Genomic DNA, 23,506 nt, shown 5'->3' on the forward strand with positions numbered 1-23,506 from the left:
AATTGTTTCAAAAGCATCACACACAAAAAAAGTCCATTTTGCTTTTGGATAAGCCCAGTTTTTTTTTCACTGACCGAGCATTAGACTCTTTTGATAAATGGTAAATCTCGACAAGAAGACAACAGTACTTTCTTCACCTCCTGTGCAATTTGGCTTAGATGTCTGGAGAGAATAGATTATTTCCCCTTTTTTACACAGATTGGTTTGTGCCCATGGGTATCAGTATCATGAGAAAGGGAGACCACATTCAATTAAGTGTAGGATATTTTCCAATAAGCTTCTGCCTTCTTAGCAGACCAGTGCTTAAGGAGTAGCACTGTAGATATATTCCCAAGTTTAAAGGAAGCTATTCAGCAGTCTGAAACAAACTTCCAAAAAAAGCAGGACAACGCCACAAATGTTTGCATGAAAAAGGAACGTCTGCCCAATGGGAACTGAATATGCCATGATAAGATCAGAATAAGCAGTCAACACTTTCCATCCAGCAGTTCACAGGGGCAAAGGGTTGCTTAGACTTACCTATTCATATTAATAAGAGTCCAGAACTTGTATACGTAAAGGTGTCTCCCGTGTGTCTCTGGTCCTGTTTCTGTGGTCATCTATAATCAGTCTATTTTCCTTCCTAGACATGAACAGACTCAATTGATTTCCATCCACCCAGGTTTTAATAATTCTGCACCAGTGTGGAGGTGTGAAGATTCTGGCCCTTAGCCTTATGTTCTTATAGTGCTTTGACACCTGTAGCAGAGACTGTCCTGGCTACCCCAGGTTTTTCTTAAGGACTATGAGATATAGTTTAATATAGTCTGTAACACTGTAAGTGTTAGTTTGGGGTCTTGTCAGGAATTTGTAATCAAATTTACATAAATATGTTTATCGCATCTCTTTGTCTGTCGCATATGTGTGTGATCTGTCTGTCACATAGATGTGATTTGCCAGTTGGAACAAGATGAATAAGCATTCACCAAAAGTCACTTGGAAAGTCAATCAGAAGCACAAAAGTACTTCTAATTAGGAAAAAACTTAGAAGGATAGTATTCCAGAAGCAGATTCTTCTCAACTGACAATAGAAAATTATAATATTAAGTAAAAAATGCCACGGGTCATTCTTTTCGTGAAGTAGCCTTATCGAATCAGCCTAGGGTTTTATCTGCCGTAATTTCCAGTGTCCCAGTACAAGCCAGTAATGGACTTTTAGAGAAAGAGTGAATGAGCCAAGGTCCCCCTTGATGCCTCCTCCAATAACCACCTTGCTTGCTGCTAAGGAAGTGTTCAGGACTTTCTGAACTGGAAGCTGAATTCTTTCTGTTGTACTCAGTAGACCCAAAGGACGTTCCACTGCAGAGTTTCACTCTATGTCCTTAATTTTTGAGCTACGAGAAACAGTAGATGTTTTCTTTTCACTTCATGATTGTGTAGGCAGCCCCACTTAAGTCAGGTATTTTCCCCACCATAAAGGCCTATACTCTGTTATCATACAAACTCCACTGTATCATCTTTCCTTGTTCTTTTTCTACACAAAAAGAAGAAATATGAAGCCCCGTATCTGAGTTTTCAAAAGGGAGTGTTGATTAAGTTTCACCAGGGAAAAGTGCACTAGGCTACAAGAGCGTGTATTTATTGCTGATCACAAGTGGGTAGAAATACAGCTTACTAATTTTATCCTAATGCACTTTAGAGGGAAGAGATCCAAGCACTGAAAATAAAAGCATCACATGTCCTACATTATTTGCTTACGGAAGCAATAATATTCAGTAGATGGTATTGCAAAGATGAACTGATCCTTTTTCCATTGAAATCAATGTCAGTTAATTAACTTCAGTAGAAGCAGGTTATGCCCAAATGGTAAATATGGTGTGTGCATTCTTCCAATGCTTGTGAAACAAATAACTGCATTTCCTGAATCTATTTTTATAAATGCAAATTAAAATAAAAAATAGCAGTTGATGTTTTTGCTGAACAATGTTGACCTATGCATGCTTGGTCAGTAATTGCGGTGCTGCTCACTGACTAAAGCTATTTCCTTGATAGAAAGCAGTTTTTAAATTATGTTATATTTTCCCATGTACTTTTGATAAGTATAAATAAGAAGCTCCTGTCTTTCAACCCAGCTACTTGCAACAGAAACAAAGCCAAGACAAAATGATGGGTCTGGCAGTTTAACTTCAATTGTTAACCATGATTGAGGGTATCTGAAGTATCCAAAACCAAGAATGAACGTTCTGGAGTTGCTGTGTTTTGAAATTCCCACGTCCTATATATAAAGAGTCAGGAATGTGTTTATGTGATCCTTGTAAGCCAGTTAGAAGAATAATATCCATTTGGGCTTTCAACTTAGATTTCAAGAGAATTTCAGAAGAGATAGCAGGCTTTCTGTTTCCTGAGGTGAACCCATGCTTACTCTGGCTTTGGAGCAGGCATTATGTCCCCTGGCAGGAGACACTGTGCTGGGCTGTGGGTGTCTTGTTGGGACACGATCATCCAACAGTCCCTTAAAGCCAGTGGAGAGAAAGAGGGTGCAGTTCATCTGGCCTGCTGTAGACCTCTGGTTTCTAACAAGATGAACTGCCTTCTAAAAGTATTGGCTTTTCTACACCAATTTTAAGGGTTAGGTGACGTGTTAGGCAATGTCTGTCTTTTGTCAGATGAATCTCATGCTGTGTGCTGCTATCACATAGAGTTGTTCCTAGCACTACCGTGCTATCAGCTCATTCTGCCTTGGCAACTTTTTCAAGGCCACTAGCTGCATAACAGATGACACAACTTAATTGTACAAAACCCACTGTTATCAACGGATGGATTTATTTCCAGATCCTTGGAGATTTTGCTTCAAGTAATCCAAACCAAGCAAAGGACTAATTCTCAGCCTTGGCAGCAGATAGTCAAAGTCCGTTCTCCTTACATGTCTTCATGGTGACTCGCCCGTTGTGTCTGCAGAAAGCACCACTGCTCTGCAAGTCACACGGGTTGAGTCTCAGATAACTCTTAACAACTGTTTTACTGTCTTCATTTGCCATAGGATCTATTTTTAATTCTGTTTTTAATTTAAATTTAATTATTACTTGGTCACAGAAAGTGTAGTGCACACAGGTTTCAGCCGAGTAGAATGGTGAGATGAGCTGTGTGTATGGATGTATATTGGTGTGTCTTGAATACACTGGGTTTAAAACCAATGTCATTGCTTCTAGCTTTTGTAATTAAACTGTGTGGTTTCTTCTTGTTTAGATAAGGTCAGTATGTATGTCGTACAACTTTGAGGCTTCTTCCAAATGGATGTGCTGCTTGAAATGTGATGCTGTTGCATTTGGTTTTTAAGTGAGCACCAACATGTCACTTTTTAGGGATTTTTCTCCCAGTCATGTGACATAATTTCTTCAGAAACCTAATCTCTCTTTGACACGTGAATTCTACAAATAGAAGGAGGCCCTTTATTGAACATTTTTTCAGGCTTAAGAGCTGATTTCTTGTATTTGCTTTGCAGTTGACCCTTTAGTCCTATTTTGGGTTACCAGATGAAAATAAGGTTTTCCTTCAAAGGTTGGTTGCTAGGGGTAACTGGCACTGACGCCAAAAGATGAATACTCTACCTACTTAGGATAATGCCTACTTTGTGAGCTAAATAAAGAGCTAAATTGCAGAGAAGGAAGTTGGATAAATGTGAAGTATCAAGGGAGAAAAACCAGGATTATTAAAAACGCATAATGCAGAAAGGAGTATTGCTTTTTGCGCCAGTAATGGTCTGGTACACAGAACGTGTGTGCTGCTCTGCAGCCAGGCGCTTGGCTCTCTCGGTCCTGCTGATCCACTGAAAAGTGTCCATACTTTTACCTCTGCCTGGATAATATATAGAGCTGTGGAAAGGAGAGGCAGGGAGGCAGAATATTTCACATGAAGTAATAACTTTGAATTTTGCAGAGGAAAGATGGTTACTGAGACTGCAAGAAGTTTAATATTTTGAGCTTGAAGGTTGAAAGACTCAGCTGCTGCTGGAGGAGTTACTCTTCGAATTCAGAATTCTCAGCAAAATTAATGCACGCTTCACATAAATGAAGGAGAAAAACACTGTATCTAATATTGTAGAATGTAAGGAATTGATTATTTTGATATTTGATTCAAATGTGGAAGCAATCTTAGTTACTGTCCCCCAAAAAAGCTCCCAGTGCTTTTGGGGATTATGGCAGAAGGAAGCTTTCAAAATAGCTCAGTGGTAGTACTGAGCAATATAATCAGAACTTGATGTCTACTGATGTTGTCATATTTGACCAGAAGAAGCTGAAAACACATCATCCATGCTTAATATCAAGAGATGTAAGCTCTTGGTTTCTTACAGTTAATGCACTGAATAATTTCTCTGCAACGGGGAGTTACAACAATATGCAGTTACATACACTGACTGTGTTTCATGTGCTTTTGCTCTAAGAAATATAGCAAAAGTTGAGGTATGGACCTCTGTAAGGGACTCGGTGGGCTGAGCACTCAAGACTGTTTCTTATGAATCTGGTTTCTGCTATGGCTCTTAGGAGTTTTCAGTCGGATCGAGTAGCTTGTTCATCAGATTTGTTCTGAAGATACAAACCAGTGCGTCTCCCAGCCAATGCACAGCTAATTTTACCGAAGAAAACAAATTCAGTTTGTTTGACTAAGTGGAGACCGCGAACACCAAGAAGGCTCAGACTACATTTATGCCGGAGTTTACATTTATATTGGAGATTTCTTCGTTGCTCTCTGCAAAGGCTGTCAATGCCTCTCATGGTTCTGCAAGGAGAAAGATTCTGCAGGTTGACAGGAAGACAGCAAACAAGTCGCTGCTTTCACCTTCTGTGGGCTTCTACTGTTATAAATGCTTTCCACTCTGCAAGACCATAGGGTCACACCACACGCTGCAGAAGCATTACCTAGAGTTCACTCTGCCAGTGATACTTCAGTGGCGTGCTATGGGCTGAGTCCCCCCACATCAAGTCAAAGAAGGGAGCAGAAAGAAGTATTTTAATTTCAAATGCACTTTTAGTGTTTTTTATAGGCCCTGTAACATTCTGCTTTGTTTTGAGTACTTACTTGTGCTGTGGATTAAGGGTCCAGGCTTTAGCATGTTCAACTGCTGTGGTGCTATCACATAACACGTGATCTAGGGAACTAGAACCCAGGTAAATTCTATTTTTAGTAATTGTGTAATTTCATGAAATTCATTTGCTGTGGCTCAGATAAGAAAAACAGCTTTGCATAACTAAAAAATATACTAAGAATTAACTTAAGGGTATACTTGAGCCCTCTCGGGTATCCTGTGCTGCAGTGGATTTCTGTGGTTACTTCTGAAGTCACCAGCAGTGCTTTTCATGGATAACAGAATGGCCAAACGAACATGTTTTGTTCCATGTTTTTTCTGTGAACTTCACTTGCAGTTTGTGCTCATCAGAACAGAACTAAAATTCTCCACCTACCAAACCATCTGATAGATTGGACATGTCTACTTTTAAAAAAAGCAAAACACCGTTCTTTGCCATGTGCCACATGGAATAGTAAGAGACTCCTGGCTTGTTTTCTGTGCAAACCATCCTTAGAAGTAGAGCCCCCGCTGTAGAATTTACTGCCAGAAGAGACCAGGCAAAGCCTGTGATTGACTGTTTCTCTTTTCTAACAGCTACATGATTTTGCACAGCAGGCTTTCCACGGAAGTTCCGGGATTGATAGCTAAATCTAGGTACTTACACTTCAAAAATACACTAACTACATGTAAGTAAGAATTCATAATTCACTTGGGACTTTACAACTCATTCATCCAAGTGATGATACTATTTGGGATGCTGAAACAAAATTTAGAAGACGGGAGAGTGGTAATTGTAGAAAGTCATTTTTCTGGACTTCTCATGGATTGAGGTGAAACAGTAGCAATCATGCAGAATACTTTACCAGTTTTTGCAGTACAGACAAAGCTTTAGTCACTGCATGTAAACCCTTCTTAAGCTAGTATTTGAGCACACTGAAAACTTGACTTAGTTTCTATCTTAATCAAAACCAACTGTAAATATAAAATGCTTCCAATCTAAAAGGGTCTCCTGAAGTTTCACATGTCAAAATGTTCAACATTTTCCCGATGTTTTAATTTTGATCTTATCTTTGTAAATAATGATCTAAGGAAAATTCCTGTAGCTGTAAAGTTGTATCAAATGTCTGTGGATCTCATGGAAGGACCCTGATTTCTTGCAGTTGTCAGCAGGTTTATAATGAACTGAAAGATAATTGTTGAAATTGAATTATACTATCAATGTCTAGTGAAAATGAATGCCAAATGGCCTAATATCTTTTAGATATTGTGAATTCAATGTGCCTGTGTAGACTTTCTTACTCACTTTGTTTTAAAAAAAGATCAGTTATTTGTAATTCTAATTTTACATTCTTTTGTCTTCTTTACTTCAATGAACACTATCCTTCATCTTAGCCATACAGCTCTATAAACTATGCTTAACAGCTTTTGAAAAGGAATGATTCCTAAAATAGTAAATACAAAAAGACCTATGTGCAGGCAACAAAAATTGTGGGACTATTTTACGTAACATTTTTACACTCTTTTGCTATAGAGATTTTAAGGTCCTAAAGTAACAATCAATATTATCTAGTCCTCTTGTACAATTAGTGATGGCCATGCATCATGAATGCCTGAATGAAGGTGTCTTCTGGTTGAGCTAGCTGACACCTTGCACAAGGATGTTCCAAAATCTAGCTATTTTTATGGTTAGAAGCAGACGTCTAACTTGGATCTTGAATTTCTCCGTTGCTGGTTTGTATGCATTTTCTTTTCTGCCAGTCATGTTCCTTTGTCTCGTCTCTCTTCCCTCATGGCCCCCAGTGTATCCATACACACAGATCACGATCCTTTTGGTTTGTTTTTTGCTGTGCCAAAACTGCTGTTCTCTAGTACCCCATATAAGAGGTTTGCAGTGGGTTTTTCTGTGTTGTTTTGGGTTTTTTTTTAAGTTTGACTAGGCTTCACCATTGTATTCTAGACAAGCCCCTCACCTACACCTCTTGCAGTTTCCTTCTCTGTCTCTATGGGGGATGCAACTCTGGCTATTAGTTTCCCCATCTATAAGGACATACACAAGGCCATGCTGGTCAGACCACAGATGCATTCCCTGTGATTGCCAGTATGCACAGGTATGGAAAGATTATGTTCTTCTGCGCTCCAGTAAACTCTGGCTGTGTCTCAGCAGGCAGCTACTTTGAGAAATACTCTAATCGTACTTTGAAGCTCTCTGTACTTTGTCATTCGAATCTCTTCCAGCATTAGATTCTCCAGCTTGATGTTCCTTGTTGTCGGCTCTTACATCTTTAAAAGTGCTAGGCGTGGTATTTCTTTCAACGAGTGTCTCTTGTAGATTAGTGGTTAAGAGTTTGGGATTTGAATAATGCAAGTTTAGATTTATTGCAGTATGAAAGTGCATGCTTATGATGAGCTAAATATTCATGCTAGAATGCTGACCTCAAGGATTCACTCCAGTGAATGTTGGTGGTAAATTTTGTAGCATGCTGATTTATATTCAAGGAAGTCCAAAAGAATTTCATATGCGTAAGTAAAGTTCAATATGGGTTTACACTGATGCTAAGGACAACAGTGGGTGTTAAAGGACATGTATTAAGACACCGGTGTGCTGGTAAAAGAGGAGCAAAGTAGCTTATTTAAGACTATCATTATTATTGCAGCCTTTGAAATTAGGTTATTTTCTGATCTGTTTTATGCGGTTGGTAAGGTGGGATCACCTCACCAATCAGGAGCTGGGTATCTGGGCTTAAGACGTCTACCTTAGACTCAGCAAGACTCAGCAATGTAAGATTGTATGTTAACCTATAGAGAGAAAATGAGGCACTCAGAGAGGCAAAGATGTTGTAACTGTCGTCTTTGGTATTCATTTTAGGACAAGATAAAGTGCACTTTCGAGGCACCCAACTCTTTCAATTACCCATGAGACAAACCAGTTTGACTGTGAGAGACAACAAAAAGGGCTTGCATCTGTTGATGCTGGGCCAACAAGAAAAGCAGCATGGTTTTTAAAGACTGGTGAAGTCTCCTTGAAGTAAAAAACCTCTTGTAATTTTTATAAAACACAATTCTATGTGTGATAATGGCAGCATCTGTTAAGGAACTGCCGAGTTTTTTTTATACTGGGGTATAACTGAGTATAATAACTTAATTCCTATTAGCTGTCCTATGAGAAGCTAAAATAATCAGTGATTCATGCTTATTTATGCAGACATCTTATACATCTGAAAATAGTGCAGGGCAGCCACATCAACTATTCTTTCTCTTGTATTTATAAATGCTTTCTACTGGATGTTATATGAATACTTTTTATATATACTTGTGAACCTGAATGCCTAAAAGCCAGGATAAGTAATGGTACATGGGCTGTATAAGGCAGAAAAAAGATGACTTCACAACAGTGAGTACTGCAAATTCAGCATTGAAAATGCATAAAACCATTTTGACGTACTTTTTAGGTTTTGATAATGTAGCTTTAAAAAATGTTTTAAGTTCAGCAATTTGTAGTCATGTTTTGCTACCCACAGTCAAGAAGGAGGAAACACTTCTAGAAAAGAGTGGTGGGTTTTTAACGAGTTTGTCTGTATTTCTTGGAGTCCTCGTATCTGAAGACTAGTATGATACAATTGCCATAAAAGTAAAAAGTTCAGTTAAATTGTTTGATAGATAAACAGCATCTTCTTACAGAAAGTCATGTTATGGTATATGTAAATATATTTGAAAATTACTTTACAAACACTTAAATATATGTTAACATGGGAAAAGATTCCTTGGCATTATGCTTTATTGCCTGTATTTCTATTTCCTCATCATTTTGTGAGTTACTGGAATTTCACATTTCCCTTTTAGAAAATTGCATTTTTCAAAAATCAGAAATGCTAAACACAGCATTAAGAAGCTTTATTTGGATGAAATATTTCTGGTAGCCTCACTCTAATTCTAACATGGTAATTCTGTGTGTGTGCTAATAGTCTTATTTGAGAATCAGTGACCTTTCCCAGTTTGTCCTGTACATATAGCAGAGCACAGATATAACATGAAGGGGTTGTGTGTCTGTGTTTGAAATTGAGTGGAGAGAAGTTTCTGAATCTGATCTCTTTGTGATTTGTATTTAAAATAACACAGTGGCAAAAGCATTTTAGATGCTTAGGAAGGATACTGATATTTTTCTTTCTCTTCTTTTTTTTTTCCAAATATCCATCAGATTCTGGAAGACAATTGAGAACACAAATCTGTTACGCTTTCTCTGTAGAAGCTATGATTCAGCATGCCAAAAGTGGAACTAAGAAAGTATTTCCTTGATTCTGTATTCTTTGGCAGGAGCATAATGAATAGTAAAATACAATCTCTTTAGAAAAACACATGCTATCTTTCCACCCTGATTTTGTATGATTGTAATGAAAGGATTACTTCGTGCTTTTTATTGTCATATCAAGTTGCTAACTGTTGAAATATAAGGCTGTTGCTATATATTACTGCTAGGAAGTAGAGTATGTGTGTGTGTGTCCTCATGTCTAACATTGCAGCTTGCCATCTTCTGTCATTCCCACCACCTATTATTAGCTAATTGGCACTGTAATGTTTTCTGAATTTCTTTAATGTAGAAATTAAAGTTTATTCACATGTTGATAAAGAAATATGCCATTTTCCTATAAAATGAAAACATTTGACAGCGTGATTTCTACAAATCTTTGTAAATATATATATCTGTATGGAGTGTAGTGTAATATATACACACATATAAGCAGTATTTCTTTTCCCTAGGTAATTTTTTCCTGTCTGACGCATAAGCTGAAAAAATTAATAATTCTCAGCTTGTCCACTGTGACCCCAAAATAAAGACTAATAAGTCTGCATAGTACTGGGGGGCAAAAAGTACTTGCAACATATCAGATGAACTGTAAAGCCAGTATTCTCTTTTTTTGATATTCCTTTTCCTGTATTCTTTTTGCTGTAGACCTTTCGAGCTATTTTACTGATAAAGGACCTAGGGTAGTTTCTTCTCCAGATCCTTTGTTACTGCATTCATGGATCATTGTGTTTGTTCTCAGAAGGCTTAGAAATTTGAGCCAATAATTTAAAAACATGCCTCTGTTTATACACCCAAATAATTTTAATTGTTTTGCGTTTATTCTCTGAAGGTGGCAATGCCCTTTCTCAAATTGCAGTTGTCTTCCAACTTGGTTTCACAAAAGCGTGAATTCTGTAAAAAGTTCCAGTTTGAATGATTTACAGTGATGGTGGCAACCAACTTTATGTAGTGCCAGGGTGGTCTGTAGGAGAAGGGAGGTGATAGCACCTTCCTTGCTCCTTTCTGTATATTAATAGCACAAAGAGAGAATCCACAGTGCAATTCTGGTCGTAAGAGCATTTGGTGGAAAAGTCACTTAAATCTACCCAATTTAGGAGTAGGAAGATCTCTGGGTTTTTTCCTTCTTATCTGACAGAGTTCATTCTTTTTCCGATCAAAATATGTTTAAAGTACACACAGCGTCCTAAGTAGCTTGCTGTTCAAATCTGTGTGCAAGAAGAGTTATTATTCCAGAATTATCTTTTGGAGTGCCATCTTCTACATGCTTATCTGCTCTTTCAAACCATGCCAACGAAACACTCTTTATTCCTGAAAGGACGTGAGTCAGTGGGTGCAAACTGAAGCACGCTCAATTCCACTCAAACATGGAGAAACTTCTTTACTTTGAGGAAGCCAGAGCACTGGAACAGGCTGCCCAGAGAGGTTGTGGAGTCTCCTCCTCTGGAGACATTCAAAACCCATCTGGACACATTCCTGTGTGATCTACTCTGGAAGAACCATCTTTAGCAGGTGGGTTGGACTAGATGATCTCTAGAGGTCCCTTCCAATCCCAACCATTCTGTGATTCTGTGAAAAGAAAAAACTGTTTTTTTTACTGTGAGGGCAGTCATACACTGGAGCCCAGAGAGGCTGTGGAGTCTCCGTCCTTGGAGATACTCAAAACCTGTCTGGACATGGCCCTGCGCAACCTGCTCTAGGTGACCCTGCTCTGGACGGGTGTTGGACTAAATGATCTCTAGAGATGCCATCCAGCCTCAGCTGGCCTGTGATTCTTAACATGGATGTGATTATAAACATAATCTTGTAAAACCTTAATCACTGTGTTCCTTCTTTGAAGCACAGTCTTGCTGCATGATCAAGTAAGACTCAACTCTTGCTACTGGGAAGACTGGTATATGAAATGGGACAGCAGCTAGGCTAGTTGAATAGTTATAGACATAATTAAATGCCCCAAAGCTTCCCACTGACTTTTATGGACCCAAAACTTGGAGATCCTCCATTTGTTTATACATCCAAGCAATTAAAATGACTTTTAGTGTTGATTTTAACAACTTATGTGATAAGCATCTTTCAGCATTTAAGTTCTGGCAGAAAATGTGCTTTTTTTCTAAGCCTTGTTCCAAGTTCTTTAATTGCTGCTTCCCTGTTCAGAGTATCTTCCTGTTATGCTCATCACTGAATCTTTCTTGACTCTTTGCATTACAAATGTTTTGTAAGAAACCTGGGTTATTTCTTGTTTTAGGATTTGCTGTCTGAAGAAGTTCTAATCTGTGGCTGGAAACAAGGCTATGCAGCTAAATTATTGTACTGCTCCAAAGCAAATTGAATTCTCCCTGCCAAATAATCTCTTCTTCCCCAGTAGCTCTGTAAGTAATGCAATTAAGATGTTTGTGTAATCCTCATATTTCAGTGATTGAACTTCTACTAGAGTACTGTGCAATTCTCTATGTGTTATCTTTGTTCCCAACTAAGACTTTGGTAGCATAACAAGAATATCTGGGAGAAAGACCAGTATTACATAGCTTGCAGCTGCTTTGTCCTGCCATCAAGTCCCCACAAATTAATCAGGTTTTACTCTCTTGAATGCTCTGGGAAACTTTAGACATCAACAAATGCTGTAGGAAATAATAATGATGAACTGGTGGGTGGATCAGTTAATTAGGAAAATTTATTTAGTACAGAGTGTTAATAATGATTTTGCAACTGTAGATCTGACATGTGTACATAGAGCTATGCATTGCTGTGCAGAGATACCCAGGGTAACTCTGACCACGTTAGCTCAGGAGGAGAAGGAGCACAACATTAGTCCGGCCTTTGTAGGGCGGTACAGTAATGCACTTCTTACCATTCCGTCATCCCACTGGGAACTTTAAAGCACAAATACCCCAAACAGCAACAAACCAATGGAATGCCTAGGTATCTGTAGTAACACAGATACAAGGGAGTTGGGGGGAATATTAACTCCCCCATTCACTCTTCTGAAAATACAATGGCAATCATTTATTTGCATTCACATGTTAATGACTAAACATATTCTGAACACGTGGTAAATATAGTGCTTGTGGTTAAAAAGATTTTTCTTGGTGGATACCGACTATGAAATGACTGGTGCAGCTGTGCCCGTTGAGAACTTTACAGAGGTTCTAAAATTATTTCTCAACTAATACGTATGACATTTTGAAACTATTACCTGTCATGCTAAATTTGAAAATTCCAGAGTTCAACAAAATGTGCTATCAAAGTATATGCTTCACATTCTTTTACCATCCCTTTCCAATTCCTTCTAGGTTGTTTGCATTGGGTTGTATATGGGTTGATAATGTGGTTTACTTGCAGCAATTTGCAATAGGAATGTCAGCTCCGATGGTCTGTGCATTCTGCACTGGCATGGGGGGGGCAATCTGAGGAGCTGGGGGTGGCACCTCACCCCCCTTGAGTGTCACGACAGTTCTGCTCTACAAAACTTTTGGCATTTAGGAAACCAGCCCAAAATGCTTTGTGTTTGTCGTTTGTTTATCATGCCTGCCCTCAGAGGGGTCAGCAGCTCCCGTGTCCCATGGCCATGCTCCTGCCTTGGTGAAATGATGTCCATGGGAGTCATGGCTTTCCCGTGGTGATGCATGTGCCTTTTGTCTTTATTTTTCAGGACAAACTTTTTAGTGGGGCCTGTTATGAAAGGTCAAGGGGTAATGGTTTTAAATTAAAGGAGGGCACATTCAGGCTGTACATGAAGAGGAAATTTTTTACAATGAGAGCGGTGAAACACTGGAACAGGATGCCCAGAGAGGCTGGACGGGGCTCTGTGCAACCTGGTCTAGTTGAAGATGTCCCTGCTCAGGGCAGGGGTCTTGGACCAGATGAGCTTTGAAGGTGCCTTCCAACCCAAACTATTCAATGATTCTGTGCACAGGGGCTCTTGCAGGGGTGAAATAGCTGTACAGAATCCAGCGCTGTTGCAGGTCTGTTCCTTTGATCTTTCCCACACGCTCCTAAATATGTAGCAATGTAAATATATGTATTAATATCACCGTTAGTAGTAAAACTATTAGAGTTGACAGGGTACTGCTGCCACAGGGGATACTAAAATGAGCATGTGAAAGGCAGTAATGTTCTGTGGTGTGCGCTTCCAGAGCACACTCACCTGCCGTTTAACAGTGATTGTAGGGGACGAGTCTTACACAGGATAGAAATCGGAGACCAGACAGTATATACAAAAATAACTACTCAAGAACAAATAATTTCTGCCACTAGGCAGCTTTTCATTCTGAAAATTACATGAGATGGAATGGCTGCTGCATATTGCCTCTCTGAATTTCAGCATTTTCTCAAGGCTTGTAGGTCCTCTCTGGACTTTTGAAAGTCTTCCTGTTGTTTTCTAAAACACAAGTTAAACCAGCTTGTGGTTATTTAGTAGTGGATATTTCTGGGACTGGTTCATTGATAGCTAGTCATTTTGTAAGTTACAGCAGTAGCAAAAGCTAGTCTCTGTTGTGCTGTTTGCAGGAGAACAGAAGAACAGGTTTTTAAAAATCATGTTACTGGATAAAAACCACTGCTAGCCAAAGTAATCTTAAAGGCTGTTTTATTCACCTTTAAGACTGCTTTCAAATCCGCACTGTATATATATTAGAAGGGTAGTCCTGTGAATTAGTTTGTGTACAATGCTTATTGCATGGCCTTCCAGATTCCCATGTGTATTTACCATTTATTAGTTCTCAAGGCAAACAATTATTTTATTTTACAGTGACAATAAAAAAAAAAAAATACACTGGTACATTAACAGTCAGACCCTTCCTAGAGAACATGTGCAGTGAGTGGTATGCTTGAATTCCTTTATGAGAACGAACTGTACTTCCCACTGTTTTAAATGGTCAGTTATATCAGAAATTCTCTTTCCAGAACTGACCACTTTTTGTTTTAATGCACAGTGCATTAAGAAAAATTAAATTACATACTATGAGAAAAGACTGTTCCTTAGGGTAGCATTCTTCCGACATGAACTCAGTGCTAGAATATGTATTTTAATGACAGAGAAATTGTAGGCTGTCAAATAGTCATTTAGCAAGGCTAGAGTATTCTGAGTTTCTGCTGCTGTTATTACCACTTCAGTAAAAATACATGTACCTAAAAAGAATTTTTTTTTAATACAGTTGGGTAAAAAGAAAAAAGTGTTTCAAAATCTAAACGTATGAGCTGTAGAAAATGAAAACAGGGTAATGTGAAATACAGTTTGAGATAGCAAAGCAATTTAAAATGGGTGTAAAAATACCATCAATAAAATACTTAAAGGCAGATTCTGTACTCTATCCCTGCCCTAAGAAATAAATCCGAAGTTGAATTTAATTTTATGGTGGCAGTTTAGTGGTGGCAGAAGGCAGATTTATATGAGAATCTAATGCTGAACTTAGTAAAGCATTTGTACAGGCAAAGATGAGCACAGAGAGACCATGGCCAGTTCTGGAAGGCTGTGAAATGCAACAGAGCAGCAGCGTCTTCTCCTCCTTCAGAAGATTGTTTGCCATCACAGAGAGTTTGCAGGGAAGGAGCTGTGAAAGCAGCCATGGAGTTTCTATATATGATAAGTAATAGTTTGCATTTTTCTACAGGATCTGACAGCTGCCTGCACCTACTCCATTTACTGTATGTCATTATTAATGTTTTTTATGTACGGGGCTATCACATCATTCAGTACTAATGTCAGTGTGTGTGAGATTGAAATGTATAGAGAAAACATTGAGACTATATGACATTCGGTTTATATCACCTACTTTTCTACAGAAACTGGATTCTTACAGTTTTAAGCTACTTGTAGGCGTTTCCATGAAGGCAACCCATGTGAGCAGATGCTGTACCACAGCCCTGCGCTTGGCCATGACGAGGTGGAGAGCAGGGAGCTGAGCAACGGGAAGAAAAATGCCTGGAGAAGGGCTGGAGGCTGCGGTGCATTATCCCTGACATGCCGTGGTGGAAGGAGCAGGGTTTTTTTTTTATGTATATGATCCCTCATCACAGTGAAAAGTCTCTGGAGTCTAGCATTTTTGTGCCAGTGAAATTTAAATGTTCAAGCAGATTAGGGAAGTTGCTGGAAGTTCTCTTGATAATCTTTTCATGTATTCAGAAGAAAGATGCTATTTCTCCTCAGAGACACACATTCCTTTAAGTAACGGACAAACTTTTAAAACAAGGGGAGAAGGTATTACATGCACATCTGTGGTCCCAGTCCTGCAGATGACTGCACGTGAGTTTGTCTTTGCGTAGAGGAGCAGTCCAAAAGGGTGCGGTTAGACACCAGTGGGATCCTCAACTCAAACTTACAAGGTCATCATCATATTTTGGGTGATGGTAATGAGATGCTAATGGAAAACATGAAAAATTTCAGATAATGAAAAGGGATGGAGAGAATACCTATCTTTTGGACAGAATTTCTGCAAATATTCACAGGGGGCTGAACTTGTATTCTCTTTTTAGTTTGCTTTTGGTCCTTACAGAATTATTTTAAATGCTGCATAATATTAAATGAATTAGCAGTGGAAGAATTATGTTTCTTAAAAAGCTGATAACCATGGCTTTTAGATAATTCAGGGGATTTTGATTCATCTCAGAAGGGATAGATGGAGCTCTTGCTGTTTTTCTACAGCCTTTGTTCTTAATCTTATTGAGTAATTGAAATTCAGATTTCACACATATTTGATTCTTTGATATATATTTTCATTAAAAGCTTGCCAGTAATGTGAGCTATGTATGTTTTTGAGATATTCATTAAATGAGATTTTTACAGTTTACATGATATTCTGACAGTTTACCAAACCTATCAGTCAAAAGCAGATGGCCTGCGTTGGTAGGATTTTTCTGTTATAATGAATATATTTTCAACATACGTACTTCATTTATAATATATTTTCTAGCAAGATTTTATTCTTAAAAATCAGTTAATCAACCTGCAGTACCCTCCTACATGCTTGATGCTTGAACGCTCAGATGTCTTCTGTCTGCCATTCATCTCAGTGATTATGCAACAGATTAAGTGATGTTATATATCGATCCTAAAACACTGAAAATACAGCTGTGTTCGTTTGTCATTTCTTCATACCTACCCCTTCACGAACATACTTTACTTTTAGACATCCAGGTGTCCCTGGCTTCGACACTTCGCCCTTTGGGGCTGCTGTTTGAACATGGCTGTGTTGGCCATCTCACCCTGAGGAGAGTCCAGCCCATCAGGCACTGCCTGGATCATGGCGCAGTCTGGCCAGGAGATGAGGAAGGGCAGAGAGCGATGAGGCAGACCCTGAGGAGGCCAGATCACCAACGGCTTGAAGAGCAGCCACCTGATGGCTACCAGAGCTCCTCCCATGAGTCGACACACTTGTGAGCTTGCTCAATGGGTTTCCTGCATCCAACATTTTAGAGCTGTAAAAGCAGTGAAACAAAGTGCAGGGCTGTGGCCAGGACCCAGGCTTGTGAAGATGGCAGCAGCTCTGATTTTGGGTGGATTTCAGCCTTTTACCCAAGCTGTGGAAGTGGGAGACCCCAACACTCAGGCTTCAGTAAAACATTTGACACAGTCTCCCACAGCATCCTCACAGCTAAAATGAGGGAGAGTCGTCTGGACGATGGGGTAGTGAGGTGGACTGTGAACTGGCTGAAGTAAAGAAGACAGAGAGTCATGGTCAATGGGGCAGAGTCCAGTTGGAGGCCTGTATCTAGTGGAGTGCCTCAAGGGTCAGTACTGGAGCCAGTATTATTCAATATATTCATCAGTGACTTGGATGAGGGAATAGAGTATACTATCAGCAAGTTTGCTGATGACACCAAGGTGGGAGGAGTGGCTGACACGCCAGAAGGCTGTGCTGCCATCCAGCAGCACCTGGACAGGCTGGAGAGTTGGGCGGGGAAAAATTTAATGAAATATAACAAGGGAAAGTGTAGAGTATTATTGCATCTGGGTAGGAACAACCCCAGGTTCCAGTATAAATTGGGGAATGACCTGTTAGAGAGCAGCGTAGGGGAAAGGGACCCAGGGGTCCTTGTGGACAGCAGGATGACCATGAGGCAGCACTGTGTTTTCTTGCAATCATATTTGTGTTAAGCATGTTTCCACTGTAGCCAGGATACCAGGACGCATTTGCAGCATTCACCTGTGCAGATCTCTGCAACGTGCTGGAGCAACCTGAGAAGGTAGACGAGGACGTGGCAGGGTTCCTGCAGCGTGTCTTGCTAAAGCCTGCTGGGGAAAGCAAAACTGAGTTATCCACCAGCTTGGTAGTTTGCCCATGGATGACTGAGGCTTAGTTGTTTATATTTTTCGTTTGACCACATCTGACAGTAATATTGGGCTCTTTAAATGCAAAAAGTGTGATACCGTCATAGACTTATTGGAAGTGAACTTACGTTGAGCTACATTTAACTGCTTCATAGCATCCAGGTCAGGACAGAAATACTTAATTCAAAACTTAATTTATAAGATTAACTGTGCTAGTTAAAGTGGTGTTGTTGAATGTTGAAGGCTTCAAGTTGCCTTAGATAAGGTAATCGCTAAAGGTGTGTTTTCCTTCAGTCTGATCTATGTGGTTAATCCCTGTGCACGCTGAGAACAAAGGAATTTGTTTATTATTCCTATTCTGGTTAACTGATGGGGGGCTTTTTTTGCATTTAATGTAGGTTTTGGTGTACAAAACAACTGTTTAAATTGCTAGCTATTAAAGCAGAGTATGGTTGGATAGCATACAAAATAATAATAAAAATATAAAATTTTAAGTAATGTATTGATAAGAAATTTTGATTCATTTATTTGGTAAAGGTTGTTCATTTACATGATCTAAAGTCACATGGCTAAAGTTATGGACTTTATTAAATTGTTACTTTGTCAATAAGATGTTGAAACCTACTTGTCAGTTACAATAAATTTGCTATTGGCTAAAAATAGTGGCCGCAGTATAGCATCTGCACAACCAGTTGTTCAAGAAGGTTTTTGCTTTTAAGAAGGGTAATAATTGAAATAATTTAAAATAAGGCATTATGTTTTTCATTATACTGAGGCCAATTATTCTAGGGAGGAACTTTTGAGGTTTGTTTGTTTTGTTTTCATTTACGAAATGTTTTCTTGTAATGCTTTATGGGAAGTGGCTTGGCTTTGAAGATTTCTGTAGAGAAGCATTAGTCACACACTATTCTATATGTGGGTAGTATCCATGATATTTGAGATTATGGTAAATATGGTTTAAGATTAAATCGTGTACACTCCCTTGCAAAAGAAAGAGTGGTGATTCTTCTCTAGTTTAGTATATTCTCAACTAGGTGATTTCAAGTCAGAGTCAGAGCCCATTTGTGGGTGGTGGGGATGACAGCAACCACGACGCCTTCTGTTAGAGGCGTAATGCCCGGTGACCTCAGGGAGAAACCGTGGTGCTTTGGGAAGAACATCAGATGAGAAGAGGAGCCCTGACAGCATCAGCTGCTGTGGCTGTGCAACACCCAGACACGGCCTCTGTGCTTCTGGCTCTGCAGAGACACGGACAGAACAGCTGGCAGGAGGCTTTTGCCACCCATACTGAGCCCTGCCTTTTTACAAAGTGAAAAGGAAAACTGATAACTGTAAATAGGTTGGTGTACTGTGCTTAATTCTTTTACCTCATAGATGTCTCACTTAAATGGCTTTGTACTTGTAGCAATATATATAAAAATATTATATATATAGATAGATAGATATAAAATAAAATATATATAAATATAAAGATACTTGCTGGCCTTGCTGCTTCCACAATACACAAATGGTTTTAAGAGGGATTCTAATTACATTGGTCTGCCCTTTGGGAGGTTGTATCCATAACAGGAAGCTGTATCTTCTTGAGGCGACTGTTAATTTCTGCTTCTCTAGTGATTTATTGTACCTTGAATAATTAATCTTTGTCCTTAAAGGCAGGTATCATTCCTTGTGGTCTACTCTTGCTAGCCTTAACTGAGTTTAAATCATCAGTTGCTGTATTAAAGCAATGAACTTGTTGCTCACATTGTGTAGGAAGATATTTTACAGTGTTTTCACAAATTTGGTTGCTTTGAATGGCAGTTCTACAATTCCAAATACCTTCCAGTTAATAAGAAAAATAAATAAATGTGCAATAATGTAGTAAACAGACCATGAATCTGAATCACTTCTTGTTTTTCAAGCTGAATTTTTCAAGGCAATTAGTTTATGAACTAGATTTTGAAGTCTGGACTCCATCAGTCTCGAGAAGAAAGAGCTGTAATTACATTCTCTCTCAATTCATGCTGCGTCTCTGCACTCTTTTTTTAGAATATTTCTTTTTAATTCTATTATATTGAACGTAATTTTACATGACAAGTAGCAGAATCACGCAGATAAGTAACAGAAGAAATATAATTGTTCTGTAAAGACCCAACAGTTTGCTGTAAGGACATGTGTGTGTTTTAGTCACTCAGTAAGACTGCAGCTTTTGAGGGTGCATCAAACCAGCTTTAGACTCTTAGATAGGGTCCTGCAAACAGGAGTTTCGCAACAACCCAAAACTCAGGTAGACTAACTTCTTCTTGTTTTATCCATTTGAATGGATTTTATTTTGCAGCTCACACTGAGCAACAAACTACTGCAATGGATGCCCTGTTTTCTAGTACAATTTTGTTACTTTTGCTGTAAAAGAGTTGAAGTCCTAGGACCAGGTTTAGTGTGGACATATATCTTAGCTAGAAGGAAGGTCCTCCACTATTTTGCCGGTACTTTCTTACAGCTTTCTCTTTTCTACTTTCTTGAACTTTGAAATATTGAATTTTCTTCTGTTACTGATGAAAAAATATATTATAGTTGCATATTAATCTGGTTATTTTTCCCCTGATTTGAAATAATGACTGTGTTAATTCCCCTGATAAAATTATTTTTTGTAATTTAAAAAATCGTAATAATCTCAAGAGTAAGAGGTTTTCATAGCATACTTACAGTATTGGTGTTTTATGTCTGACATTAAGAAAATAGTAAGATCAGGAGCTGGGACACGCAGATCAGCGCTTGAGTCCATGTCTGTGATCTCTAAGCACGGAATTAGCCATTCTGTGCAGTTGCTAGTGGTGCCCCACGTGTGGATCAGGGAGACCCCGAGGCACCTCATTTACAATGAGGGTGGTAAAACACTGGCCCAGGTTGCCCAGAGAGGTGGCAGATGCCCCATCCCAGAGACATTCAAGGCCAGGCTGGATGGGTCTCTGTGCAACCCGATCTAGTTGAAGATGTCCCTGCTCATTGCAGGGGAAGTGGACTAGATGAACTTTGAAGGTCCCTTCCAACCCAAACTATTCTATGGTTCTGTGATAATATGATTTTTTCTTCTTGGTACCTCTTGTCCCTTTGTAAAAGACTACTCTTTTCACTCAGCTAGAGTTCAGTGCTCCCAGTGATGTTGGTAATGCACATGAGACTGGTGGTCACTCAGAAAAAAGAACAAACCCACCACACCTCTTTCCCATCACAAAAAATGATGGCATACAAGAAAAACTTACATCTGGTCTGCCTGCAAGGAAAGAGGGCTTCATTAATATCAGCTTCTGCTATTTCTGACATTATCAAAGAAAATGAACAAAATGTGGGTTTAATTATAGTGAACCTGTCAGTACCACAAGAGAAATGCTGTTCTCTGTGTAGAGGAGATGCAGTGATAAATCACAGTAAATAACAAGTTCAGATAGTATGCCACTTTAAGCAAGTACAAATCACAGATATTACCATCTTTTTATTAGTAACCCATAGGACATAGAGCCAAAATGGCAATATGTCTTTTACTGATTACTAATGAAAAGGTAATATCCCTGCTCTACCCTTTATATTGAGCGTGAGATAATTTGCAAATAAAAGATCAGGTATTCAGTAAAACTGAAAGGAATATTAATTTTTTCCCTGCACAATGGTTTTCTTAAAAATGAATTGCAAATTGAAGACTTTAAGTTGCTAATATGCCATCCAAGAGATATTAGACTTGAAGAAGGATGAATAGTTTTAATTATGTGTAAATAGATTCATTAAGAGGAATGCAAAGGTCCAGCAATTATTCATTCTCTGGGATTAGATTAAGAATATTGTGTTTAGAGTCTTGTATCTTAATAGACCACTTTAATTTCTGTTTATACCTATTATTCTGTTTCAAATGCACATTAATCTTCTTCTCAATGAAATGTATCCATTTATCTAACAAGAGGAAATGTTTTATGTTCCTAGCTATTCATGCAATTATTTGAAAACAGTGGTAATTTACATTTCAGGTTGGCAATAAGTACATTTTACTTTGTGCTTGCCATTGTTGCCTTGAGTATCTCTAGACATTGTTGAGCATGAGAAATTGGCTGCTGCAGAAGTGAAAAATGACTTTATAAACCAAGGGATTATTAATGGCATTTATATACACCTTGCCAGTGTCATCTGTTCAAATATAATAAATACTTCATTTCTAATATCTGCTTTTCTGTGTGAACTTATTTAGCTGAGTTTTAGTTTAGCTTCTGATGAAGAGACCATTTTTGCAGATTTACAAGACACTTCTTGTATGCAAATATCTATTCTCATACACAGGATCATTTACGTACCTATGTAAGTAATACCTATAGGTGGGACTTCAGAAACAAGCTAGAAAGCACTCACTTTTGTGTACTGTAATCATGGAAATATATATTGACAAGTAGTAATACTGGTGTAAAGGCTTCCCCCTAAGCACTATTGCTCTTGATTATACAGGTGTAAATATGATCAGAACCAAACCTATTACAGCCAGGTTTGTTAGTCTGGGATAACATTGTAGTCTCACTGGCAAGTTAGTTTCAATTATAGTTCTTAACATATTCCCACACAGTTGCCTTGTATGTGTTTGTGTTTCTCAGGGGGCTTGAATATCACAGTTACCAAAAGACAGAAAACACAACACAGTAACAGAGAAATGAAAAGTATTTGGTGCCCCCAACCGGCCTCAGTTGAAGGGGATGGAAGGAGGCAGTCAGGAAAAAAAAAAAAAGTCTCTCTTGGGTCCTAATTCTTAGAATTATAATTCTAGAATTCTGATTAATTCATTTTTTCTAGTCAAATCTGACAACCATACTTTTCCCATTGACCTTTCCAGGACACTTGAGGCAATTCGAGAAGTAATTGTCACCTCCCTTGGATTAACTGGCTCCACAGTCATCTGTTTTTATGATGACTTCTGCCTCTTCCTCCCTAGTTCAGTTTTGTGTGAATGTGCCCAAAGTGCCTTGAAAAACAAGTCTGTTTTTCTGCTGCTGCCATATCAGCAAATGATCTTCTTGAACAGACTCAGTCATCATCCCGTGCTGGTGACTCATGGATCTGCTCCAGACCTACTCTAGGACCTATTTGCTGCCATCTCTTCTTGCCCAGCTGTCTCTAACTGAAATTTGAATTGATCTCAGGTTTTTTTACCATTCACATACTGTCTGATACTTCCTTTCTTGATGTATATGGAAAGGTTTATCTCTATAAACTAGCATATTAGCTAATGGCCTGAGTGGTGTCTTGGACTTCTCCATAGCAACTCATTGCCAGACCATGACAATTCTTGCAGGTCACCTCTCTGTGTGATCTCCAAGATACCCCTCTCTTCCTTTCATCCACAGACATAAATCCCTTATTTGCATCCTCAGTGTCTTACATTGTGCTTACTGTGAAATCACTTTCTCTTGCAGTTCTGCCCTTACAATATCCATGTAAAATAAGGATGATACAATGATCTGTCTGGCCAGTGTGTTTGGCAGTCTCACCCCTTGTCCATGAATCACTCCACTGGCTCCTGTGTCTGTATTGCATTAAACTTAAATGCTTGTCTTCACTTTTAAAGCTGTTTCTTAAACAGTCTGAACATAGTTCATAGTTGTTCATAGTTCATAGTTGTTCTATGCAGGAGTTGAGTTCTTTGATTAATACACACTAAGACAAATTAAATGAAAAGTATGTCTTTTTCTCATTAGTTCAAAGTTTTCACTTTTGAGTCACAAGTTACCTCTTTGAATTAAAGCCTCTCTGATAACAAAATAGGTGTAAAATACTGGAGGAAAGTACATTCAGTTTCACAGAAACAAACAAACAAACAAACAAACAAACCCAAAAGAAAGAGAAAAGGTGTTTTGGTAAAATGGTACTGCAATTGTGGAAT

General features: G+C 38.7%; 1 protein-coding gene across 5 annotated transcripts in view; it reads left to right on the forward strand.

Moving 5' to 3' along the window:
* KCNQ5 (potassium voltage-gated channel subfamily Q member 5) overlaps positions 1-23,506 on the forward strand; it is a 284,367-nt gene that overhangs the window by 44,515 nt on the left and 216,346 nt on the right. For 2 of the 5 annotated variants that reach the window (XM_065055274.1, XM_065055275.1), the window contains one exon: positions 1-11,713. This exon is cut by the window's left edge. The gene's annotated coding sequence lies outside the window, so the exon portion shown is untranslated. 5 annotated transcript variants of the gene reach the window in all.

This window comes from Columba livia, chromosome 3, assembly GCF_036013475.1.
Source record: "Columba livia isolate bColLiv1 breed racing homer chromosome 3, bColLiv1.pat.W.v2, whole genome shotgun sequence".
NCBI lineage: Eukaryota > Metazoa > Chordata > Aves > Columbiformes > Columbidae > Columba > Columba livia.